Here is a 26,498-nt window from a genome sequence, read left to right on the forward strand (position 1 = left end):
TTTTCTGATCCCCATTTTGTTAGGACTAGTGGCTGTACATTGCCTAAATTCATCGTGTCATCCTACAAAACTTTTTCTTTTCTGATTTTTAACATTTTTGACTTTTAGTCTGGAGGATAAAAGGTGTGTAGGAACAGATGATTTAGCTTTGGTGTAATCCTACCTACTGAATACATTTCTATCATGCCACATCTTTTTGTCTCCTCCCTAAATTAGACAGATTAAATCTTTAAAGTGTTATGTGGAAAACTTTTCATTCTCAATCACTTTCACTGCTTGCCTCTGAGCCCCCGTTACTTTTGCTGTCTTTTTAGTGATAAAGCAGCAGTAATCAATATTTTCAACAGCCTTGAGAGAATTCAGATGAGAAAGATGCCTGAAAGGCAGGTTCAAGTTCTCAAGCTTGCAATTTATGGTCTTGCAAGAGATGTTACAGACACAGATGCTCAAATTATCAGCCCTACTTGCTGCTTCTCTGGTTCAGTAGCTCCGAATCCATCCACTTTTTCTTGCTGCTTTCACTCCATATCACCTTATGCCTGAACAAGAACCAAACCCTTTCAGACAGTTTTCAACTGATGCTTGATAGTCCTGGGATTCTTTCATGATTCTTCTTTGTGATTCTGAATGATCCTTTTTTCATAGGTTTTAAGTCCTAAACCAATATTAATCACTGAGCATAATTCAGTGAGACATAGTGCCTTGTTGTTCAAACAGGGGATGATCCTGTGTGCCTTCCAAAGATCATCCAGTTCCTAGTACAGTGGAGGGAGGGTGAAATCTTACCCTAGCTGAGTAGTAAAAATAGCTTTGCTATGATATATTAAAGCACTGGTTTTGATAGTTTTGTTTGCAATACTGGTGAGGGAATAAGGAGGGGAACTCTTAACGTTTGTGGAGAGAGAGGCAGTGAGAGAACAAACATAAACAGCCGTTTTTATTTCACACAACCCAGATTCAGACACTGCTGTACTAGGAATTGCTGCAACATAAAATGTTGGATAATCAGTTCCTACATCAGCTTTTCTTTGTAAGAAATAAGCAAAAGCAAATTCTAAGCTTTTCCTTCTGAAGAAAATCTTACTTAAATGACCCGAAAGGCACCAAGATGTCAGACTGTCTACCTGAATCAAAAGATTGTAGCAAGGCATCCGCTTCTTAAATTCCAAAATCCATATGAAGCTAGTAATTGAACTGGCAAGTTGCAAAGAAGGAATCCTCTCTTTGGGCCACTGCACAGCAATAAGAGGTCTTTGAATGGCTGATTTAAAGGAAAGATAAGGGATAAGAACTGCACCAGCACATCCTACTGATTTACAGTAGGGTTGAAGTTGTGGCAGTTCAGTAATACCTCTACTGCAATCTGGATGCTTTATATTTTAGCCATCTTTATCGATTTACTTTGGTTAGCACAAGGGGACAGTAACAGTGATGACAGGACAGATTTTATGGCAGCATAGTGCAAGAGACTTTGGGACACTAACTCACCAGCTACCTTGCAGGAATGTCCTGATGGTTCATTTCACATAATCACAGAACCACAGAATCACCAAGTTGGGAGAGACCTCTAAGATCATCAATATTACAGCTGGTGGTGGGGTCCGAGGCTACGACCCAGGAAGAGGTGACCGGTCTGGGGAGATGGTCCCGAAAGGAATCGCCTTCCCGAGGTCCGGTGTCTTCCTCTCAGCTGCTGGCAGAGGGGCCCCTGCAGAGGCTGTCAGCTCTTTAGTGATTATCAGCTTGTGGTTTCAGCTCAGCTCTGCAGGGCAGCCTCTAGGCCAAACCAGACCAGAGAGAGAGACGAGAAGGCCCATATGGCTGGTTCCGCACGAAGGGAGCTTTATTATGGGTCCCCTCCGGCGAAGGGGGGAACCAGGGACGAGAACTCTCTCACAGGGGCAAATTGGTCTTGCTTTTATAGGGATACAGGGGATCAGCAAGGGGACCAATGGATTACAGAGGGTCTGGGACAGACCATTGGGTTACAGAACGATCTGCATAGGGTCTCCCAAAGGATTGTGGGTCTACCTTTCCTGCCATGATCCAAAAGTAGTTGCCTTTCCAGGGAGTCCTGCTGGGAGATTGATCAATCTCTTTATCTCAGCAGACATCCCTCCAGGGCAGTGGCTGGGCATATCCCACACATCAAGTCCAACCCATGCCCTAACACCTCAACTAAACCATGGCACCAAGTGCCACATTCAATCTTTTTTTAAACACATGCAGGGAAGGTGATTCTACCACCTTCCGGGACAGACAATTCCAGTACTTCACCACTCTTTCTGTGAAAAACTTTTTCCTAATATCCAACCTATATTTCCCTTGGTGCAGCTTGAGGCTGTGTCCTCTTGTTCTGTCAGTTGCTGCCTGGAGAAAGAGACCACCCCCCACCTGACTACAACTACCTTTCAGGAAGTTGTAGAGAGTGATAAGGTCACCTCTGAGTCTCCTTTTCTCCAGGCTAAACAAGCCGATCTCCCTCAGTCATTCCTCATAGGGCTTGTGTTCTAAGCCCCTCACCAGCCTTGTCGCCCTCCTCTGGATGCGCTCAAGCGCCTCAACGTCCTTCCTGAACTGAGGGGCCCAGAACTGGACACAGCACTCAAGATGTGGCCTTACCAGTGCCGAGTACAGGGGAAGAATGACCTCCCTGCTCCTGCTGGCCACACTGTTTTTGATACAGGCCGGGATGCTGTTGTCCTTCTTGGCCATCAAGGCACACTGCTGGCTCATGTTCAATCGCCTATCGACCAGCACCCCCAGGTCCCTTTCTGCCTGGGCACTGTCCAGCCACACCGTCCCCAGCCTATAACATTGCAGGGGGTTATTGTGGCCAAAACGCAGGACTCAGCACCTGGACTTATTAAACTTCATCCTATTGGACCCTGGCCATCCCTTCAACCATTACAGGTCTCTCTGCAGAGCTCTCCTACCTTCCAACAGATTGACACATGCTCCCAGTTTAGCGTCATCTGCAAATTTACTAATGAAAGACTCAGTACCCTCATCCATGTCATCAATAAAAATACTGAACAGAACTGGCCCCAGACCCCTGAGGGACACTAGTACTGACTGGTCACCAGCTGGATGCAGCACCGTTCACCACCACTCTCTGTGCCCAGCCATCCAGACAGTTCTTAACCCAGCAAAGAGTGCTCCTGTCCAAGCCATGGGCTACCAGCTTTTCCAGGAGTATGCTGTGGGAGACAGTGTCAAAGCCTTGCTGAAGTCCAAATAGACAACATTTCCAGGGCTGCTGTTGCCCAGACTGCCTATATTAAAGACTACATGAGGCTGCACCTCTCACACTGCAAATGTGTTCCATGATTTGAGTGTTGACTTCCTTGTGAACACAGTGTGCATTACGTCAGTACTGTTCTTATCAACAGTAGAGATTTTAGAATCTTTAGTAAGGTCTTGTTCACAAAACCTTTTAATCAGCACATTGTCAGGCCAGAGTTTTAAAGGTAACTTGACACTGAGAGTTTTACAAGCATCTTGTGGATAATATTTTTCCTTGATATGACTAAGTTTAGGGCATATAAATGGTTTTGAAAATTCTAGTCAGTCTTTAAGACTCCCAAACATCTTTTAATATCTTGAGCTGTACCAGTAAGTTCCTCAAGCTATACTGAGAATCCCTTTTCTGTAGACACCTAACTTTTGCTGACTTGCATTATAAATATGAGTCAACATGTCCTTGAAATTTGGACAGGTACTTGGAGCAATGTCTCTGGAGCCCAATCAGATCAGACACAAATCAAATTCAGCACTACTACAGTAAGTGAGGGCATGCCATGCAGGGTTAGACATCCACACACATTTATTTGTCTGATTCAACATGAAGTATCTTAGCACTTCCCTGAAACTATTAAAAAAGTAAGATTCCATGATTTTTTTTCCATGGGTACCTAAAATGTCATCTATGTCTGCCTCCAATATGCTTGCACATAGAAGCATCTGAACTTTACACTGCTGAGAAGCTAGAAGCCAATTAATGTCCAAGCACTGTCAGAAATCATAAAGTAGATATACCTAATTCTCTTTCACAAGCCAGTCAGTGACATTTTCAGAGTTCAGAGTTACATCCCATGAAAAATGTGGCTGGAGGAGAGGTTACATGTTTTTCGTTTTGCAGTGAGGTAGGTAGAAAACTCACACAAGATGCTGCAGATGCAGCTTTAATACTTTCCCTTTTTTGAATATCCCCTCCTTATGTTTTAACCACCAGAGTCTTTGTAGTTTTTTTTCCTTCTCCCTTTTTTTGGCCTGATGAATATTTGATGATCCTACATAAAACAGATCAGCTTCCTCCTTTTTTCAAAAGAATGATGCTCTTGAGAGAGCATTCACTTAGGAGGTAGGAAATAAGCATTCAACCACCATATTCAACCAAGGAGAGTGACTTTAAAATAATCTGTAGTTCATGTATGCACTGAGCAGTCAGCGGGGCAACATCATCTGCTTCTGCATTTTGTCACAATAGTGTTGCTTTAAACGGTTAACACAGAAAAGGGTTCAAAAATGTTATCATCAGTAAATAATTTCTGAGAAAGTAGGTATCTAGGATACACCTTTTCTCATTGGTATTTCTTACAGGCTACAGCACCTTTTCACTAATAAGCTCACTTGTATGGATCTCTTTGTTAGGCATCTAAATAACACCAAAGAGAAAAAAAACTGCATCTGGGCTTACTGCATTTTGCAGTGGGTCTTTTTATGATTCATGCCCTCAGTATTGTTGCATATAAAGGCATCTTGTAACATCACTTCTCTGTTTTATAGGTGTAGTGTTGGAGTTGGTGAAAACTGAGAAGGAATATTCATTTCAGAGGTTGATTCTTAATGCTTATTTGTTACCAGAACTGACAAAACACAGATGGGATGTGTGTGCAAGGGAACTGGGGGAAATTACCTTAAAAAATAGTATGTCTTTTAAAATATGCTTGTGAAGGTGCCAGGGAAAAAGAAAAAAATGTTGATGAATAGAAAAAAATATGTAGTAAAAAGTTAGTAAAGCAGGTAAATAATAGGACAATATTTTAATGCTCATTAAAAAAATATGAGCATGAGTAGTGTGTTGATAACCATGATGTCTGCTTTTATGTATGGGGGAAGGACTGTGCATGGATTATTTAAAATTGAGATCTGACTATATATTTAGTTAGTTAGTTAGTTAGTTAGTTAGTTAGTTTTATTTGGGATTAGGACAAAATCTTGGTCTTTGGACAAAATCAATACCTTGTATTGTATTTTATTCAGAAATTTTAAGGAGAAGACAAGAGTCTTTGAATACTGAATACAAGAAAATTTTAGATAATTGATACATAGGCCTGGATTTGATTTTTAACAGACGTAGATTAATCTCTAAAATGATAAGACAACAAATGTTAAGCAAATATGTTCCTCTGAAATGTAGAACTCTGTTTTTATGAGTTAAGCAGGATATCTAGGCCATATTTAGTCACGCTTAACTTTAGCTCTGGTATTTCATAAATTCAGAATTTTATGAATATCGAGGCTTGCTTATCTCACAGGTTTTAGAATTTATGAATAGACATAAAGATGTTGGGGGATGGCATAGAAAGGAAAATTTCTAGAATGGAATCCTCACCTAAGAAGGGTCAGACTGCACTTCAGCCTGGACAACAGTCAGATACGCTCTGCCTTTACTATTTTAATTATCTTTACTTATTCTGATTTTTTTTTTTTTTTGGCCAGTTGTGCCAACTTAAGCATTGCTTTTTATTTGATCTCCAGAGACAAGTGATTTTGATTATCAAAATAGAGAGAGAAATGCAAATTGGGAGGAAAAAATCCCAGAGTAGGCTCAGAATAACTCTAATGAGTAAATGATTTAAACTCCTGTCTGGTAAGAATTGTAAGTTCCTACCTTAATCATTTTAACAGTGTGAAGTACAGAGTTAGGCCTTTTTGTATCTCCCTTAAATAGAATTTTCTGTATCCTAGCTGTGCCATACAAATATTGAAATTCTTGTATTCATGCATTTAGGTATGGTCACAATCTATTTGCATGTTGTTCAGGTCTTTTTTTTTGTCTTGTATATTGTTTAAAGAACATAACACATTGCAATGAAACCGAGGCATTAAAGAAACCCTCAAATAAGATAAAAGGGCTTTAAATTAAAATTATAAAAGAATACTGCACCCTTCCTACAGAGACACTTATAGCATCATTGTCTGATTTTACTCCTTTCTTTCAAAGTTAAGGTATTTTAATTAAAGAAACGTCATTTTTCAACACATTTCTTTATAAAGCTAACAGATTACCAGTGAAATATTTGCAAAGTCTATATACAGCTATAGCTATGTACACCTTGAATCACATCAAGAGAAGGCTATGTTGTAGGGGTGATGGCTCAGAACTGCCAAATAAGAGAAAGTGTTCTCAAAGAAAAATTGTTGTAAGTCCTGTAACAAAGACTTGTCTGTCCATAGTGCAGTGACAGCAGAGGAAGGCAAACAAATGTTTTTTGCTTACATTTTACAGCTGGGAAGTTAGACAGATAAGGAAAGTTTGAGCTTAGATTTTTTCCTTGGAGCTGTCTGATTGCCAGTTATGCCCCAGAATTTTTGGTTATTGATAAGGAACAGAAGAACATGATGAAGGAATGACCATGGAGAAAGGAAATGAAACTGTGTACTGTATTACCATATATCCTTCAATTATTTCAGTAATAAATTCCGATTACTTACTTTAAAATAGAATTACTTGATCACACTGGCTTCAGTACCTTTTAAAGGTTTCTTTAAATGAAAGCTATGCCAAGTGATGTACTGAGTAGTTATGTTCTTAAAGGTTTTGCTTACAATCAGGCTTTCATTCATATTTTAGATGAATCCAAGGCTGTGCTTACCCAAGATATTTGGGCCATGGAGTGATGTAATAGCATTCATAAGTGAAAGTCCTGACCTGGCCTGGTATTTGTAATTTTACCCAGGGATAACTCTCCATGAAAAGAGAATAACTTCTACTGCCACTCTTTGATCAGTGTAAGCTTTTGTCAACACTCAAATGACAGGGAAGGGAGGAGGGTAAGCCACCCTGGGTGGCAGGGGGAACTCAGAACACTGAGGAAGAAGCCAAGGAAAGTCCCAGAAAAAGACACCTTGAAGCCCTCCTGCAGGTGAGTTTCAGTGCTGAGCTCCTGCTAAAGGTGCTCAGCAGTCCTCTGACTAAATATCTGGGGAAGTGAGGTGTTCTGAACATACATCTTTTCCATACCAGAATGGGGATACCTCATTGGTGAGGACTGTGGAGATGTGGAGTGACACTATCTCGCAGGCTTTCTGAGTGGTGATTTTCAACACTACCTTTTAAATACTCAAATAATGAGGCAGAAATTCACAATTTTGGGTGCTTTCCTTGAGATAGCCTAGAGTTAATGAACGCCTTTGTTTCTGATATTGTGCACACATCTGTCTTCAGCACATTTCTGCTCCCTCGGGTGTATGTATAGGACCATGCAGCCGTCCTTGGTGACTGGACTAAGTTTCACAGGTCACGCACACTTGTTTTTGTTCATCACACATTGTGCTAGCAAATACTTAATCCCTGTCATAAAGTTTTCTGATAAAAAATAAAAAATACAGTTTTCACTGTTATAAATATCTTCATTTTTATCATCAGGAACATAAACACCTTTAAAATCTTATCTGTACTGTCTGCTCATCCATATTGTACTCTGTCTTATCCAAACTAGACAAATAAAGTGCCATATTTAATTATTTCTCTAACATGGGGGGAAGAAATAGGGCCCCTGGTGGTTTGATTTTTTTTTTTTCCATGGATACCTGAACTACACACAGTTAACACTGTATTCCAATTTGCAGAACACCAAATATTGTACACTGAAAGTGTAGTGGGATTAGTTAATATTTTCCATGAAAATTTTCAGGCTTTTTCATTCAAAAGAAAATCTGACAGAATTTCAGAGTATTAAGGTAAAACAATCTCAGAGTTGTAGAACTGCAACTTCATTTCCACATGCAGAAATAGATAACTCATGCTCTTAGATGAATTTATGTATCTGAGTAACTCAGAGCCTCATTATTCTCCTCAATTTTTTTTCCCCTAATCTCCCATCTCCATTTAGGGACTCCCGACAATGAAGTAGTACTGCAATATGAGGCATGGAGCCTAGCCAGAACTCCCAGGCCCATATTAATTCTGTTTCTTTATTTTGTTTGCTATTTCATGTTTTGTTTTTCCAGTTCCACATGAGACATATGTGTATATTAGCAAATACACTTTTTTTGTTATTTACCTATGGGTGGAAAAAGAATTCCCATTTTCTGAAAAATCTCACCTTATTTTTAGAAGGAAAAGGAATCTTCCAATACAGAGAAGATTGTGAGTCCAACTCTTTTAAAACCAAGAGTACTGCTCCATATAGCGGTATATTCTGAAAATCCAATTGAAAAGGTTATGAAAATCATATCTTTCACTAGGCTGATGAATTCCCATGATCTTCTATTTTTACAGATTCACATCAGTTCTGAATGTTTTTCCATTGTATTTGTAAATTAGTTCTACTTTTCAATAAATATTCAAGCGTTCCTACAGGTCTTATGCCCCAAATCTGCAAAACAGTGCATCATTTAGTCTTAAACTTAATTTCAAGCATATTGAAATACTTCTTTAAAATAGATTTAAAGCATGCAGCTTTTAATTTTAAACTGCTTTTTTGTAATGTGTTCACATGATCCACATTGACTACATGCTCACGAAATGAAGAATACTGAGGAAAATTCTGCTAAGAATTTAAGGTAACAGGAAAACTATATAAGAATACCAGTCATTTGCTGAGAGTTTTATCTTAAGACATATTTTCTCATCTGTAGTTTAGTACAGTGGTGACATACAGAATTCAGTGCTGTTCTTTTTTTTTTTGGCTAGAGGCCATAGGAAAGACTGATGACCTTTAAAGGTGCTTTTTTTCCAGACACTTGTTGGGTTCTTCTTCTAAGAAGCAGCTTGCTTACATTTGTACTACAGGAAATGGCATGTCACACCTTGGTAATGTACAATATATTTGCCTGTGGCACTGCTCACTTTCATTAAGCAGATCTTTAACTTGTGAGCAGAAATTACATTTTCCTTTCTTGCCCATTTTTCATCTGGGGAACCACACTGGCACAGTATTTTCTTGTTTCACAAGTCTATGCTTTTGTTTTGAAGTACATAGGCTGTTGTCCTGGAGAATTGTCAGGACCTAATCTTATTGGAGGGTCAGAGGTGAAAAACTATTTACCTTTCTTGTAACTTTTTTTTAATTTTTCTTTTTGTGACATGCAAATAATGAGTTTTGACATACAAGTAGTCTGTACAGCTAACTGCTTTTTCTTAGTTCACTGACGTGAAAGATTAGTACCACCTAAAAAAAATTACTTGTTTTGTAATCAAAAAAGATTGAAGATTTGAAAAGATTGAAAATTTGAAACACAAATAATTTGACCTTTGTTTCTATTATTTCAGAGAAAATCGTGGTAAAAGTGTTCGGCACAAATATAGACAGATCTTTGATTAAAATGAACCTCAGTTTTTCAGTAATTTTTCTACATCCAAAATTAAAACAGTGTTTAGGATTATGTTCCCAAGGGGAAAATAAACAACATTGAAAAGCCTTGTAAAGACTTCTTAACATATGAAATGTTTATAACTAAAGCTTTCACTGAAGATAAATTATCTTTTGCAGCCTGGCTGTTGCAAACTTCTGTGTAGATTCAATTAGGCACTAAGAAATGGATCCGAGATCAGCTTGGGGACTACATGATACTCTTGTGCATATCAAGATGATTTTAACACTAGAGTTCCCACCATGTCAGTATGCAAGAGGAATGTAATTGCAGATCTTTCAACATAGTTAAAATGTTCATAAATATTAAATGTTTCCAAATTTTTGAGGGTTTTGCATAGATATCTCCCAGTATTTTTCTCCTCTCTCATGTGACAAGTATCAGCATAGGGTTTCTTTTCCTCTAGAAGAGGTTTAACACTGTGTCGTTTATTCCATGCACCTTGAGTATTTCAAAAGAACAAGCAGAACCAGGTCACGTTCAGGTCATTCACTATTCCATCTCTCCACCTCCAATCCCAGCTGGCTTAATCCATTCTTGTGCTTGTCATTAGGCTGTTCAGCTCTGATCACCCTGATGACATTGGATGGGTGCACTGCACAGTCAAAGCTGGGGCTTCTGATCTCCAGTTATCCTCAAATTTACTACAGTGGCTTTCACTAATAAACAGTTTTATTAAGCTACTAGGAAGAACTTGATAAATCATCTTTCTATGCTTGATAACCCCACTGAGCCTTTAAAGACCAGGTGATAATACTGAGGAGCTGCATTAAATTCTAACAGAAGTTAAACTAACCTGAAGAAGGAATATATTATTGTGCCTAAGAATTTAATTTCTATTGCCATTTTTGTAGGTGAAAACATCATTAATGTTTGCAATCCCATATGGATTTTATTACACTATTCAGATTACCTCTGGGAAAATTATAATCACAAAATGCAAAAGATTTAAGTAAGATCAAGTGAGTGATTCTCTGGCCAAGGGAATGGGAGCTGGACATTTGCAGAGGACCTTATTCAGCTGTCCACGTGTGCTGTCAGCCCCAAAGGTGAGTATCTAGAGGTGTCTATTCACACCTGGCTCCAGGCACAAGACAGGTAGAGGCCAAAGAGCAAGAGTGTTTGGGAGCTAGACTGTGAAGGGTCTCAGAGTCAGGTAGCTCCCTGAAGCTGTTGTTCCTGCTGCTGTGCAAAGTGTGGGCGATCTGGAGTGAGGACTCTGAGACACACAAGTTAGCCTGAAAGACCCAGGAAAGGACAGGTATTTTGTAAGCAAAACATAACTGAAATAACTCGTGGCTAAGGTATAACCTTTGTGACCTATTATACCTGTTATGGTTTGTGTTTTCAAAAGCATGGCCTTACTTTAACAAGATGGCAGAGCTGATGGTGGCTCTTCTGAGGGCAGTGCAGAAGGGGACCAGAGAGCTCTGTAGCTGGCACTGTGCCCTAAGCCATGAGCCAACTCATGCCATGTACCTGGCTGTTCCGAGTGAGGCTCCAACAGAACCCAGATCTTTCTTCTCTGTTGCAAGTTCTACAAAGTGAAGCACTGGGATCAGTGTCAATATCAAAAGGTAAAAAAGAGAATCGAGCTCTCTGACAAGCAGCAGTTTTACATTAATGCATCTCTGGTACGAGGGAAGTTGTTTCAGTTCTCTAGAGTTATCTTGAGGTATCTAAAGATTCTGAGTTTGTGTTTCAGTCTGCAGAAAGTGCTAAGTGCTATGCTAGGCAAGTGTGATACTTTTGCAGAAAAAAAAAAGCTAGAAAAAGGGGAAAATAACTTATTTTCTCCTGATGTTATATTGCAATTTGTTTAACCCCTAAAAATTGTCTTTAAGGAGATTTTTTGGCTAGAGAGTAGGAAACTAAACAGAGGTCTGTGTTAAATTTCAGCTGAATATGATTTGAAATTGAGGTGATGTTAAAACCTGAAAAGAATAGTTCAAAAACTGAGGAAAAAAAAAAAAGATGCTTCAAGGAAAAGGGAAAAAAGAGGAAAAAAAAAATCCATATCACATCAGTCTAAACTGTGGTGCATCAGAAGTATCAGTATGGGACGGCACGTATTTACTACATCTCAGTGTGCTGTTCCAATGTCTTTGGACTTGCTGCTCTGTGTAATCACCACTCCCTGTTGGATTCCATGTAAATTCCAAGTGCAAGCAATACTTATTTCTTCTGGAAGCATTTCGCTCTACAAAACTACTACACAAGGTGATACAATATTCCCATCCGTCAGTGGTCCCCTTTTTCTTGCAGCCTTATCTTTCAGCCCTTAGGGACTGAAGCTGCATCTGCTGCGGAGCTGTTTCTGTAATAGCTCTCTGAGAGCCTATTCCAGGTAGTCTCTAATTAGACACACCCAGATGGTGGGCACTGAGCAGATGTCCTGCCAGCTTGAGGTAGATGTGGAAGAAAGTTTTCTCTTGGCTCCCCGCAGTTTGTCTTTCTAATGTTCTTTTTTTTTTCTCCATTTTTCTTCACAGTGAGCATTTGAAATGTTTTCTCACCATTTCTAACATATGAAGCAAACTCAAGCACTGTAGTCTGAGGTACTAAACATTCACAGTGTTTGGTGTAGTCTGAAGCCTAGACATATTGAACTCATGTTACCCAAATGCTGTCATGAACAAAACTGCTCACTTGTGTTTTGATACACAATCTTTATCAGCAATTAAGATTTTATTCTTGGAAACTAATTAACAATTATGTTCCTACTGCCAGAGACATAAGTAAACACACTCAATCATGTCTGTGTAGCCAGCCTTGCAGATGAAATGAATGCAGCTAGATGGAATAGAGTCTGATGTTTTCAGTCACATGAGTAAACATAAGAAGCAGATCTCCAAAGTACAAAACAGATATTTTCTGACAGCTTCTTTTCACAGTAGAATTGTACTTTAAATGTTTAGCCACATCTGACTTTGAAAAGGTTTTGAGGCAGAATATTTACTTACCCAGCAATTTGACCATCACATTCACAGTGCTGTGTTTCATGCTCCATTTGCCATAAATGTTGAAATGTTTTTCACAGTATTTGGGACAATAACAATTTTAATTAAAAAGTTCCCATATTATTCCTCCACCTTTCTAAATGTAATCACATGCAGAATAACAAAAAAAAAAAAAAAAAAAAAAATAAAAGCTCAAGTGGATTTGCAGTAAAGTGTTCTGTAATCACTTGTGTTTCAAGAGATTTAACAAAGTCAGTCCTCAGATATAATTTTTCTATTGTATTTTCTTTTTTTTTTTTTTAATAAAATGATTTAATTTACTTAAAAACAATGATCACAAAGTGGCTGTGCACCAGACAATACTTTATGATGCAAAGATTTGTAAAATATGTAACTTGGGAACTTGTGCTGGTTTTGGCTGGGGTAGAGTTAATTTTCTTCACAGAGGCTGGTATGGGGTTGTGTTTTGGGTTTGTGCTGAACACAGGGTTGGTAATACTTTCTGAGTATTTTTGGTTTTGTTATTGCTGAGCAGGGCTTACACAGAGCCAAGTCTTTTTCTGCCTTTCACACCGCCACACTGGTGAGGAAGTTGGGGGTTCTTGGGAGGCTGGGAGGAGACACAGCCAAGAGAGGTAACCCAAACTGACCAAAGGGATATTCCAGACCATATGACATGCTCAGTATATACATTTCAGGGAAGAAGGAGGAAGCGGGGGGCATTTGGAGTGATGATGTTTGTCTTCCCAAGTCACTGTTCTGTGTCATGGGGCCCTGCTCTCCTAGAGATGGCTGAACACCTGCCTGTCCATGGCAAGCAGTGAATTAATTCATTGTTCCTCTTTGCTTGTGTGCACAGCTATTGCTTTCCCTGTTAAAATGCCTTTATCTCAACCCATTAATTTTCTACCTTTTGTCCTGATTCTCTCCCCGGTTCTACTGGTGGAGGAGTGAGTGAGCAGCTGTAATAGGACTTGGTGGCTGGCTGGGGTTAAACCACAACAGTCCTTTTTGGACAATAACAAAAAAATTCTCTTTATTATCAACCCTGTTTTTGGCACAAATCCAAAACATAGCCTCATACAAGCCACTGTGAAGAAAATTAAATCCACCCCAACCAAAACCAGCACAGGACTGAAGATAAATTTGAAACTTGGAAGGCTGCTTTTGTGAATCAGAATGCTTTTCTTGAGGAGGTTTTGAGCACAGCTTTACAAACCTCCCTGTCAAAAACCACAACTAAAATATGTTTACATCACTATTTTGGGGGTATTTGCATGATATTAGATTTTCACAATCCATGTTCTTGCACACTACTTTCTGTTTTGGCATTTCTTGGAAGGAAGTATTTCAGACTCTGTTATCTTTAAATATCTTGTTATCTTTGAATGTCTTATATGAGAATTACAGTGGTTTTCAATTGATGAATATGTAGGTTTTCCACTAAGAACTTCTTAGTCATGCTAGTAAGCTGAAAGGCAAGAAAATAACAGAGGTGTATGGAAGGGAAATGCTATTTATATTTCATCCTTTAAAGAAAAGAGAGGGAGGGAGGGAGGGAGGGAGGGAGAGAGGGAGGAAGGAAGGAAGGAAGGAAGGAAGGAAGGAAGGAAGGAAGGAAGGAAGGAAGGAAGGAAGGAAGGAAGGAAGGAAGGAAGGAAGGAAGGAAGGAAGGAAGGAAGGAAGGAAGGAAGGAAGGAAGGAAGGAAGGAAGGAAGGAAGGAAGGAAGGAAGGAAGGAAGGAAGGAAAACCCAAACCAATAACGTAATCTCCAAGAATTAGATTTTGTAAGCTAAACAAGGAGAAGTGTCTCCATTTTTTCTTCCGAACATTATGGAGTAGTTGTGACTGTCTGAAAATATACATACAGTCATTTTTAAAAGCTATATTATCACTAACTGTGTTGTATTTAGTTATACTTTAAATTTAGGCAAAGACAAAATGATTCAGTGAAAAATAAACATTCTTCTAAAACATTTCTAGAATCAATCCAATTTTGACATTTCAAAGATGTTCTACAATAAATCTTCATTTTCCAGTATTTAATAATTTTTTAAATGTATCTTCAACTCATTTTCTAATTGAGAGGGTTATCAAAATTTCTGAGAAATCATAAGGAGACGTATTTTGCAGATTTTCCTGGCCAACTGCAGGCTCTAACAAGCCTACTTGAAAGTCTTCCCTCGCAGGCTTTCACATTTAATTTTCCAGACTCAACAGATACAGAAAAAGATAGGAATAACTTTCAGACTCCCAAGCCTTTACTCAATGGAAATTAGAACTCTGAAATTCTTGAAATGCACCCACGACTAGTGTAAACGTATTATTATACACAGTTACAATATATACCGCAAAAAAGCTTTTAGCATTTTTAATCTTTACATCCACTGAAACCAGGTCAGTGATGTTAACTGCTTAAAATACTGTTTAGTGAAATTAATAAACATAGACAACTGGCAGTGGTTCAATATATTCTGGACAGCCAATGCAATTGTGCTTCCAATAGCATTTTTTCAAATGTGTGTTAAAGGCCATGGTCAGGCAATTGCTGCAAAAATAATTATGTTAATCGAAAATGTTTCTGTGTCTCAAAAGTACCATCCCCACATTTAAGCAGAAATAATGGTATATTAAGTCCTTATCTGTTTTAGGGGCAAAATATCTGTCTTGGCTTGAACAATTACGGAAAGCTGCTCAAGCCAGGCTGAAGAAGAATTGTACTGGGTTGAGGTGCCGAGAGCTCACAGCCAATGTTCTGGCAACTTTGCTGCACAAAATCTGACCGAGAGAAGATGGTAAATGCAGGTGTGGAAGTACCTGGCAGTGAGCAGCTAAGGATGCTACATCTCCTTATTACAGGGCACTAGAGCAGACACACAGCTCTGCAGCCTGGGCCATTCACATTGTACCTGCTGTTAACCTTGCCAGCAAGTGGCAGCAGCTTGGTGCAGTGGTTGCTTGGCTGTGGTATAAGACAACGTTAAGAAACAAGTACAGACATTAAAAGTAATTTAACCTAAACAGTGTGCTCTCTTCCTGGGATTGTTTTTATTGGCATGGTGAATTTTTTGCTCTTTTAACCTAACCAAGCTCTTGTCCATCTCAATGCAAGACATTAAATATACTGACCTAACTAGGTAGTTTTAGATAGCTTAGTTCAGGGGTAGAGGAGGTTGTGGTGCAATGCATGTAATCACTCTGCAACACTGCTTCTACTGTTATTTCTACTGTTGATGTGATTATACTCCTGTTTGTGTTTTAGCTGACCTTCTGTCTCTCTGCTCTGTGAATATTTAGTACCTTCCAAAAATAGCATTAGTGAAAACTTAGAAGGCAGCATGGTCTTTATAAATGTAATTATAACTAAACATAATTTTCTCTTTGTCTTTTAGAATAAACTGATGAAACATGTACATAGTCATTAATCTTAAATGACTGTTAACTCACAAAATCAGAAGAGAATATTCACAATAAGCCTTAGCTATGTCTATGTTATTAAATTATCTTTGCTAGTCAGCTGATTATTTTGTTCTCTGAGTCCTTTCTCTTCCTGCCTTTCCTCTCATTCTTATCTGCTTTCCATGAGAGTAAGCTATATATCTGATTAAATGGTAATTAGTGACTTCAGTGGGGCTGCATGTGTGTAACTGAAAATAGAATTTTGCCTAAAGAATTTTTAAAATCAAATGTGTAATAATTAAAGGAAACTGAAGTGGTGTATGGTTTTTAATATGATGACCTAAAAAACCAAGTAATTGAAAGCAAGCTTTCTGAAAAAGGAAAAAAAAAATTCCTTTTCAACCACGTGAAGTAAGGGGAGGAAAGGTCACAGCACATAACTTGTTTGGTAGGTTCTCCTTTCATATTTACTTTTAATTTGATCAAAATCAGATATGTGCAGATTAAAGAGAAAGTAAAAATAAGTCAAGTGCAGGATTACATCTTTAAATTTAATGTAAAATTAAACTCAGACTCCTATAATTGCTTTGCTCTTTTTCAATTAAATCTTACAGCACATTCATCATATGATTATTTTTAGTGCAATATTTAAGTAGCATGATTCTTATTATTTTAAGTGACTGCAGAGGGCTGGGAACAAGAGACATGACCTGTCTGGGTTCTGAAAAGACATCTGAAAAGACATCTTTATTTAGTTAGCTCTTTGACAGTTAGCCAGAGACCTGCAAGTTGAATTCCTGTGTCGCTTGTGAGGCCAGTGCAGGTGTCACCTGATAGAGCCCACAGAGAAAGAGCAGAGGACAGAAACTGGAGTGGGCAGCAGGTGCACCAGGTTACAGCCATGGCTGTAGCACTCCTCATGCTCTGTGGCCCTGACCAACTGCCTGGTTTTCTGTCCCAGAGTGGCTCTGTAATAAGGTGCTGATAACTACCTGTCAGCAGTCCCAGAGCTTTATCCCTGGTAAAATGAATGGGAATAATGGGGAATTGCATCTAGGTAGACACATACTGAAAAGGAGGGACAAAGTTCTTCCCAGCCTTTCTACAGTCTTGATATCTCTTATAGAGGCTTTTTTTAGGGTAAAAAAGGATGGAAGTGTGTCATTAAATATATTTACATGAAGGTGTGATTTGGTAAGTCTTTCTCATGTGCCAGACGGTGACATAACAGTAGCTTGTCAAAGATAAATCACTAGCTTTCTCTGCTTTACACCAAGCAAAATACAACAAATGTGCCAGCAGTCAGTTGTGAAGATAACTGCATGAGCTTTGGCTTTACCAAACCATGAGTTCAGAAAAACAATAAATTTTGTAGAGCAGAAATTCTGACCTCATGTTTGGTGAAGAGATATTGCTTCTGTAGAAAAAAACCCAAAAAATTTATCAAAAGGAAAAAATATCTTTAAGTTGCTTGTTATATTATTATTCAATTAGATTAGTTTTGTGCCAATATAGACAAAGTGCACTGCATTCACAAAGGTGGGAGTGTACTTCACAAAATTTGTTGGGGTAAGAACTGATTTCTTTAGTGCTGCTGCCTCTGAGCAGTAGTATTCATAATTTTTATCTTGCAAAAAACTCAGGGTTAAAGGCTCTATGTGGTTTAATAAAATATGTTCAGTTCCTGTGTTTCATATGTAAGGGGCCAAGGATTTGAAAGCTCATCATTTTTGTGCTCCTGTTTTCTAGCTAAGGCTCAGTTCTGATTAGAATTGTTTTTCCACATACTGTATGACTTAACATATTAATTATGAGAACAGACCTGTCATTTTCAGTTCTTTCCTTTCATCAGTTTGCACATGACCCAGCCATGTGCTCTCACAGCCCAGTGAGCCAAACGTGTCCTGGGCTGTATCCAAAGCAGCGTGGGCAGCAGGGTGAGGGAGGGGATTCTGCCCCTCTGCTCTGCTCTGGTGAGACCCCACCCGCAGTGCTGCATCCAGCTCTGGGGGCCCCAGCACAGGAAGGGCATCGACCTCTCAGAGCAAGTCCAGAGGAGGGCCATGAAGATGTTCAGAAGGCTGGAGCACCTCTCCTATCAAGACAGGGTGAGAGAGTTGGGGTTGTTCAGCCCAGAGAAGAGAAGGCTCCGGGAAGACCTTAGAGCACCTTCCAGTACCTAAAAGGAGCCTGAAAGAAAGATGGAGAGGGACTTTTCACAAAGGCATGAAGTCATAGGACAAGGGATAATGGGTTCAGACTGAAAGAGGGTAGATTTAGATTGGATATTAGGCAAAATATTCAGAAGAAATTCTTTACTTTGAGAGTGGTGAGACACTGGAATAGGTTGCCCAGAGGAGCTGTGGATGCCCCATCCCTGGAAGTATTCAGGGTTTGATGGGATTTTGAGCAACCTGATTTAGTGAAAGGTGTCTCTGCCCATAACAGGGGTGTTGGAACTAGATGTTCTTTAAGGTCCCTTCCAGCTCAAACCATTCTATAATTCTGTAAGGAAATCTGTCCTACCATGACATAGCTTAAAGGAAAAGGATAATATAATCTATTACACAGTTTCTTATACAGAAGGGCACAGATTTCTTATTACCAGGGGATGGGGGAAGAAAAAAGGATAAATTATTATACTTTTTTCAATATTTTCTTGTAATGATAAGAATACAAATGCATCTTTTAGTGCATTATAATCAGGAAGTGAAAGGGTTTAAAAATGAGATACCATTAGGATGATGTCTTTCTAATGGTCACATATTGTTAAACCCAAGTAAGAACATAAAGTGTACAAATACTGGAAAGAAAAGAGTTTAAATAAACATATAATTTGAGATATTTACTTGCAATGATATTGAAAGTTTTATCTGTTTAAGTGAGTCCTGCCCCACATCATCAGTAAAGGGTGTATGGAGTCCTTTGTGTGGTTTGCTGTCAGAAAAATTCCTTGGTGATTTTTGCAACAGTCGCTACTTACATCCTTCATTAGTCATAACCAATAACAGTCATGAAGTATAAAAAGAGCAGAAATATTTAACTTTAATTGCTTTATTTTGGTCTAAAACACTGAATTTTTGCGTATTTAAGGAGCTCTGGATGAAGACCTGCTTATCTTGACACAAGAGCACCGGTGTACATGAAACAAAGTACGTCCTAAAGTTACAGAGTCTGGCTCAGAATATCACATTGAAGTTAATGTCTTAAGTCAAGCTATCTGACATCTTTCATTTCTTCTGTGTTGAAAAAGGACTTACTGCAAGGGTGCTTCTGCTTAACCTTTCTTGCACTGGTGCTGTTTTTTAGTTAGATGCATTGCCCCAGTGAAAAAGAGGTACGATGAAAGCTAAGTCAGCCTTTGCAACATGGTCTAGGGATAGCAACTAATTTCAGTGACGGCAAATAAAAATAAAAAAAAAAAAAGTAAAAAGAAAAATTTCTTTGAATGCATTCTTACACTGTGATATAGGGAAAAGAACCGCAGTCAATAAGAACAAGCATGCTGGAGGTAGAAGTGAGATTCTGTCAAATTTTGGATTAGTGCCATAACACTTGTATCAATTTTTTAACACCATTGTGGCTTTTGTCATTTTAGCTCGATCTCAGGAGATGAGTGGTTCTAGAAGTGTACTAATGCAATACACTGTAGAAACCAGCACTGGGGTTAAAAAAATTAGTCAGGTTCAGCAGATTTGGCTGGATCCCCAGGTACCTAGAAACTAGCATGACTAACCTTTCTCATTAAATATATTTTTTAAAAATAAAATTTGAAGTGATTATCAATCTTCCTTTTTCTGACTAGGGAATTATTACCCTAAAAAGGCTAAGAAACTGTTACAAAATGTTTTTCTAGCAGTTGTGTGATTCACCACTAACAGTCTTCACACTGTGTATTTTTTATATGCAAGCCTGTTGTTACCACCACCAGTTTAAAAAAAAACAAACAAACCCAAACCCCAAGAAAGGGGGACTTGGTAGAGTACGAAATCCTGCTAATTATAAATGTGACAAGGTTGAACTTTCTCAGGCCAGTAACAAATACATACATATATATATATATATATATATATATATATATATATGTACACACCCAAGCAAATATATATGCTATATTCAGGCCACAAATCCAATTTGTAAGCATTTATATATACAAAATTAGGATGTCAAAATCTGGAGACAACTTTAACTACATTTAGTTTAAGGCAAAAAACATAGAAAAATAAATAAACTGGGAACCAGTCAAAAGAAAGTAAAAGCTAAGGTGTTCTGTGAATGCATCAGGCAGAGGACATGTTCCGCCAAAATCCATTAGCATTGTCCTGAGTAAAGTTTGAGAGACTCCAAGTTTAAATGGGAAAGTCATTTTGAGCAAGGAGGCACTTTGATTGCTCGGAGGAGTCTGCTTTCAGGACTTTCCAGAGATCGTGGTGAAACTGAAACCGGACATTATAGATGCTCTTTTTTTGGTTCAATGTATAAATTTATTGCATTAAATAGAGAAACATTTGGGTTGGATTCACTCAGAGTTTGTATGCATTGGTGCAAAATCCCTGGGCATGCACTGTGAGAGGCAGCTTGGCTCCCAGGGCTGCCTGTGGTCATTAGCACATGTCTGTGCAGAGGCTTACATGTCCTGTATCTCAGGTGGAAGGATGAGCATTGCTATGCCTGTGTGGCTTTTAGCCCTGTGTTGGCACACAGCCACGTAGAAAAGTGTCCAGAATTTGCACCAAACCATTTTAGCCTGTGCTTTCTCAGTAAGTACAGTGTTTACATCTAAATAAGTGCTTTTTTTTTTTCTCAGGCATCTCAAACTTTCTTGCTGACAGTTCCAGATACGTTTGGTCTACTGTCATTTCTGTGCTGGGAACAGTAAGGACAGGCAGCCTGTGGAGTGGGTTGTAAGAGCCACTTCTGGGGAATGGAGGCAGACGAAGACTCCCTCTCTGAAAAATGCTACATTAGGCCTGATGAAAGAAATCATGTGTTTTCATTAAGGCTAGACCAGGTAAGGATGTAGGACCCCATGTAATGGTCTTCTGTTATAGTCAAACGAAGGATCAGGAAAAACTGAATACTACTTAAGATATGGTATGAAGATAGAAGGAGTGTAAGGTTCTTGCTAAAATGAGAATTTGGACTCTTATTTGTTATTTAAGGCCTAGGATTGGTAATAGAACAATAGATGTAAAAATATTTCTTCTCCAAGAAGAGGTATTAATAATTTGATGTGGCCATTTAAAGTAAATCAGAAAAGCCTGTGCATTTATTTAATGGTTAGACTCAGTTCCAGCTCGTGTCAATTCTAGAGATCAAAATTTAGAAAAAGATAAATTAACTATATTAGCCAAAGGTAAAACATTCTGAGCAGTTATGGAAGACAAACATGAGTTGCTTCCTAATGAGGGAAAAAGTGGGCGACTGAGGTGGAAAGTTGCATTTCTTTTAACCTTTTATATTTTCAGTGATTGCATGCAAGTTTTACATAGTCACAGTGGGTAAGAGTCGGAAGGGACCACAATGGGTCACCTGGTCCAACCTTCCTGCTCAGGTAGGGTCATCCTACAGCATATTGCACAGGGTTGTGTTCAGATGGTTCTGGAATATCTCCAGTGAGGGAGACTCCACAACCTCTCTGGGCAACCTGTTCCAGTGCTTAGTCACCCCATGTTCAGGTGGAACTTCCTGAGCACCTGTTTCTGCCTGTTTCCTCTTGTCCTTTGGAGCCTGGCTCCATCCTGTAGACACCTTTCCTCCATATACTTATAGATAGTAATTACGTCCCCTCTCAGATGTCTTTCTCCAGACTAAACAGGCCCAGCTCTCTCAGCTTTTCCTCTTAAGAGAGGTGCCCCAGTCCCTGAATCATTTGTAACCTTCTTCTGGACCTGCTCCAGGACCTCCATATGTCTCTTGTGATGAGGAACCCTGAACTGGACACAGCACTCCAGATGTGGCCTCACCAGGACTGAGTACAGGGGCCGGATCAGCTCCCTTGACCTGATGGCAATGTTCTTCCTAATGCACCCCAGGATCCCACTGGCCTTCTTGTCTACAAGGTCATACTGCTGGCTCATGGAGAGCTTGTTGTCCACCAGCACTCCTGGGTCCTTCTCTGCAGAGCTGCTTTCCAGCAGGTCAGCTCTCAGCCTGTGCTGGTGCATGGGGTTATTCCTTCCCAGGTGCAGGACCCTGCGCTCGCCCTTGTTGAATTTCAGAAGGTTCTTCTCTGACCATCTCTCCAACCTGTTGAGGTCCCTCTGAAGGGCTGCACATCCCTCTGGGCTATTGGCCATTCCTCCCAGCTTTGTATTTTACTCTTCTCAGTAAAAGAAAAAAAAACAAAAAATAAACCAAAATCAAAATTGGAAACTGGGCAACTGAATAAAATGTTGGATCATCTCTGCCCACCTACCCTTACTTGAGAAACAGATGCTCTGACAAGTTTATGTCTTTAAATAAAGATTAGCATAACATTCATAAATGCATAGGACATTGATAAAATGATGAACAAGGATATACTCATTATTAAAGATTATCTATGAATAAGAAATTGAAAGCTTTCATGGACCAAATTCCTCATCTGGCTAGGTGAATGGCACCATCTGGTGGATCTATCCTTTGGGAAATTTTTCCTGGAAAGTGAAATCATAATTTAGAGGCTGTTCCTTTACCATAAAACTGAATATTTTGCAAGAAGTGCTAAAAGGTAAATAAGATGTGAAGAAAGGTAAAAAGTTATTAACAATATAATTTTCACCATTGTTCATTTTGGAAAATTACCTTTTTTTTTTTTCACAATAAATCCCATGTGAATAATTAAGTGAACAAAGAAAATTAGTCAGAAACAGTTTATTAAGTGTTTACTTGAACTCTCTGTTCATAGCTATGAGCTCTTAAAGAACCTATTCTATAATTCTATGAAATAAAGTTTTCTGAACATGGTAATGGAGTACAGGAAATTCGAATAATATATAGATTCGGGGAGTTTTTGGGGGAATACAAAGGCCCTCATTTACTCTTTCATTACATTGCAACTCAGCTGATTTGAGGGCTTCTGTAGTAGTAATTCTTGCTTTTCAAATGCAATGAGAGTCATTGGTAAATGCATTCTGTTGGTTACCAGTAGCATTGGAAGTCTCAGTTATCCAGTCAGTTGTTCCCATGCAGGTAACACAGGTGACCTTTATCCATGGGAATCTTTGATGACAGCATATTCTGGCACCTTCTGCCCATCATATTTATCCTGCTACATTGCACTGCTTGTAACTTATCAGGTAACTGGATGAACTGGACACACTCCCAGATCTCATTTCTGACAAAGACCATGCAGTCTATAGGATCATTGCTCCTTCATGGTCGTCCATGAGAAGAATATTTCAGAACCATATAATCTTCATTTATAGTGTAGAGGAAAATATTGCAGATAACTTTTCAAAAAATTTGCAATTATCCAAAACAAACAAATAATATTCAAGGCAATGTAAAATAATAAGTATAACCAAGCAGAATCTTTCCTTGTGTGGCCACAACCAGCACCTGATGTGTGCTTAAGAGTTTTCAGTGAGGAATTCTTAGAATTACTTAAGGACGGTAATTTTGCACTGCAAAATTCAGTCACCATTGGGAACCCCAGTAGTCCCAAGCATGTAATAGAAACATATTGGAAGTGACAAAGGAAAATTAATTAGACATTTTTACAAAATGGTCAAAGAGCACATTCTCTCATTCAGTGTGGCCTTCACATGCCTACTGAATTATAAGAAAATCAGACTGTATTCTTCATTATATTTAGCTGCAATAACAAAGAAATTAATGAGACTGTTTTCTCCACTGTCTTCCTATACATTTCTCCTCAACTAGTCCCCATTAACATGAATTGCTATTAATTTCCTTTTTTTTTTCATTTTCATGATTAAAAATAAAAGCATAGAGGCCTTCAGAGTAAGGACATGAATAAATTAAAAACCAGAAAATCATAAGTGGCCTGACACTGCTTAGATGTCTCATTAAATTTCTCATTAAAGTGTCCATATTTTTAGTTAGTACATTTTTGTCAGTATCTTGACATGAAGTCTGTTGTTGGCACTAGGTGCAATGGGGCCAGGAAAAACCTTGTTGTGATGCAGTGTGAATCATTTCATTTGCAATACATTTCCAGGAAATACAGTCTCACATTTATTCATCCCATAATTGATTAAAAAGAATGAAATGTGTCAAAGATATTTACTTTGAATATAATTTTATTTTATAAAATAAAATGGAAAACAATATGAAAAGAAGAAAAGTAGGCTGGTTAGTGTTGAAGAATGAGAAATGACTGAGCAACTCAATGGCCTGCATCCAGGAGCATTGTTTTGTAGGAAAGACACTATAAAAGGGTTTGTTTTTTGTTTTGATTTTTTTTTTTTTTCTGTAGAGAGAAATCTAGAGAAAACAGGAACTGCCTCAGGAATGTTTTATCAAGCTAGGCCTGGGCAAGGTTGGAGATTAGAAGATCCAGAGGAGAAAGAAACAGGGGCACAAGGGAGACAGTTGCATAACAGGCACAGTAGGGTACATGTCAGGAGAAACAGGGAGGGTAAGCAAATGTAGTAAGTTACTATGGGAAACTGCAGATTCGACTGGATGAACTTCCTCTGTGTGGCTCACTAGATAGAGGCTATGGGAATGGGAATGGGAATAGAAATATGGCTGGAAATCGCGAAAGGTAAGAGTCCTCTCAGCAGCCAAGGAGAAGAGCTGCAGTCAGTTGAGTTAAAGTATCACTGTTCTTTAAAGAGAGATTGCTTCTAGCAGTTCAGTAGATGACTTGGCATTTTTATTGTTTTGGATTGATTTTGCCTCTAGATAGTAACTTGTCCTGTGACCAGAAGCCTTAATAATTTTGAAAGAAAAATTGAGAACTTACTGCTTTCAGATACTGGAAGTCTGAGCACCTCAATGTGCCTTTGCAGATATACATGCCCAACTTCATCTAGAGGGTTCTGGAGTTGTAGAAAAATTAAAGAACAAAACTGACCAACCATCCAAACTAAACAAAACAAAAACATCCCAACAAACCCAACTAAACTAACCAATGAAACAAACAAAAAAAAAAAAAAACCAAAAAATCACAAAAAACCTGCAAACAAACAAACAAAAATATATTCTGCTGCAGGAATAAGAGACTACTCAATTGGACTGCAGTATCATCCTATGATCTCATTTGCCATAGTTCTCTAGTAGTTAATAAAGCAAAAATGAATGCTAAAAGCAACTGCTGTCTTATGCCGGAGGCTTGCTACTAATTTTATGCCTGTTGAATAATTTGGATCTCATTTCAGGGATCAGTTAAGTTGACAAATGTGATTGTGGCTCTTGGGAAGAAAATTATGTCAAAAATGTTTAGATTTGGGAAATAAATGATAATTTATTAAAGGCTGGGGTTATTTTTTGTCTCTAGCATCAGTGGCACATAGGTTGAAGTACATTTCTAGAAACTTCTGACAATTTTCTGAGCCAGTTTCAAGTGAATTAGGTAAAAGGACCTTGACTACCATGTTTTTTTAAGTGCTAAAATCTTCAAAGTGATCTAGTAAGTTAGACAAATGGTTCCTGTAATAAGAGAACACACATAAGGTCCTAAATTATTCGGAATCTAAACAGACATTTTCTTTGAAGATGTTAAATGTCTCTTTGCAAAGGGGAGCAAAAAATTTTGGATTTCTTGTATGTATCTGAGATAGGTGACACAAGGTTTTGTATTTTAAGAGTTTCCACAGAGTTCAATCACATATCATGGATACAGAATGGATTGTCAGTTAGTGATTTGAAGAAAAGAATGCTTGGAGAATCATCCAGGCAATGCTTCGAGCTAATATTTCCAACAGAAAGGCTGCTCAAAACCAATTGATAGCTCACAAAGTCAAGTATGAAAATTTTAATTTTTATCCATTTTCTCTGCATAATTATCAACCTGATGGAAAATATCTGGTTTTATCTAGAGTGATAGAGCTAGATAGATTTTGAATTTCAAAACAGCAGGAGTATCTAAATATATGGCCCTTTGCTATCCAAGGTAATGACAACTTTGTTGTTAATTTTAGAATGAACAGGATGTCAGCCTTCCCAAACAGGACTTTAAAAAGGGAAGTGCAGCATAACATGAGCTGAAATAGTCTTAATAGGCTAAAAGATAAAGATAAAAATTACGCTGCCAGAAGATACTTTTTGACTAGCTATGAGAACAGGTTCATTTGTCAGCCATGGCTAAACAAGAACTGTTGAGACTGGAGGTCTGGGCTTACCTCTGGCACACAGGGAAGAGTGGCACATGTATGAATACAGCCTTTAATATCACCTGGAATAACCCCAGGAGCACTGGCAGGTTCTTCATCAGATCTGGCATCATTCCAGTTAGAAGCTTTGCAGCCACAACCCACACAGTCAGTATAACGCAGACTATCCCACGAGGGTTCAGGCTTATATTTAGATAACAGATGACTGAAAATGTAATTGATAAATGAACATTGCCTGTATTTTGGGATGGG

At 38.5% G+C, this 26,498-nt stretch overlaps 1 protein-coding gene across 3 annotated transcripts in view; it reads left to right on the forward strand.

Moving 5' to 3' along the window:
- Nucleotides 1-26,498, forward strand: part of LOC116447857 (cadherin-12) — a 432,700-nt gene that overhangs the window by 317,344 nt on the left and 88,858 nt on the right. Inside the window, exon 2 of one of the 3 annotated variants that reach the window (XM_032117553.1) lies at nt 20,771-20,974. The exons of the other annotated variants lie outside the window; for them this stretch is intronic. The gene's annotated coding sequence lies outside the window, so the exon portion shown is untranslated. The remainder of the gene's footprint in view (nt 1-20,770; nt 20,975-26,498) is intronic. 3 annotated transcript variants of the gene reach the window in all.

The sequence above is a fragment of the Corvus moneduloides genome, chromosome 1 (genome assembly GCF_009650955.1).
Source record: "Corvus moneduloides isolate bCorMon1 chromosome 1, bCorMon1.pri, whole genome shotgun sequence".
NCBI classification, from domain to species: Eukaryota; Metazoa; Chordata; class Aves; order Passeriformes; family Corvidae; genus Corvus; species Corvus moneduloides.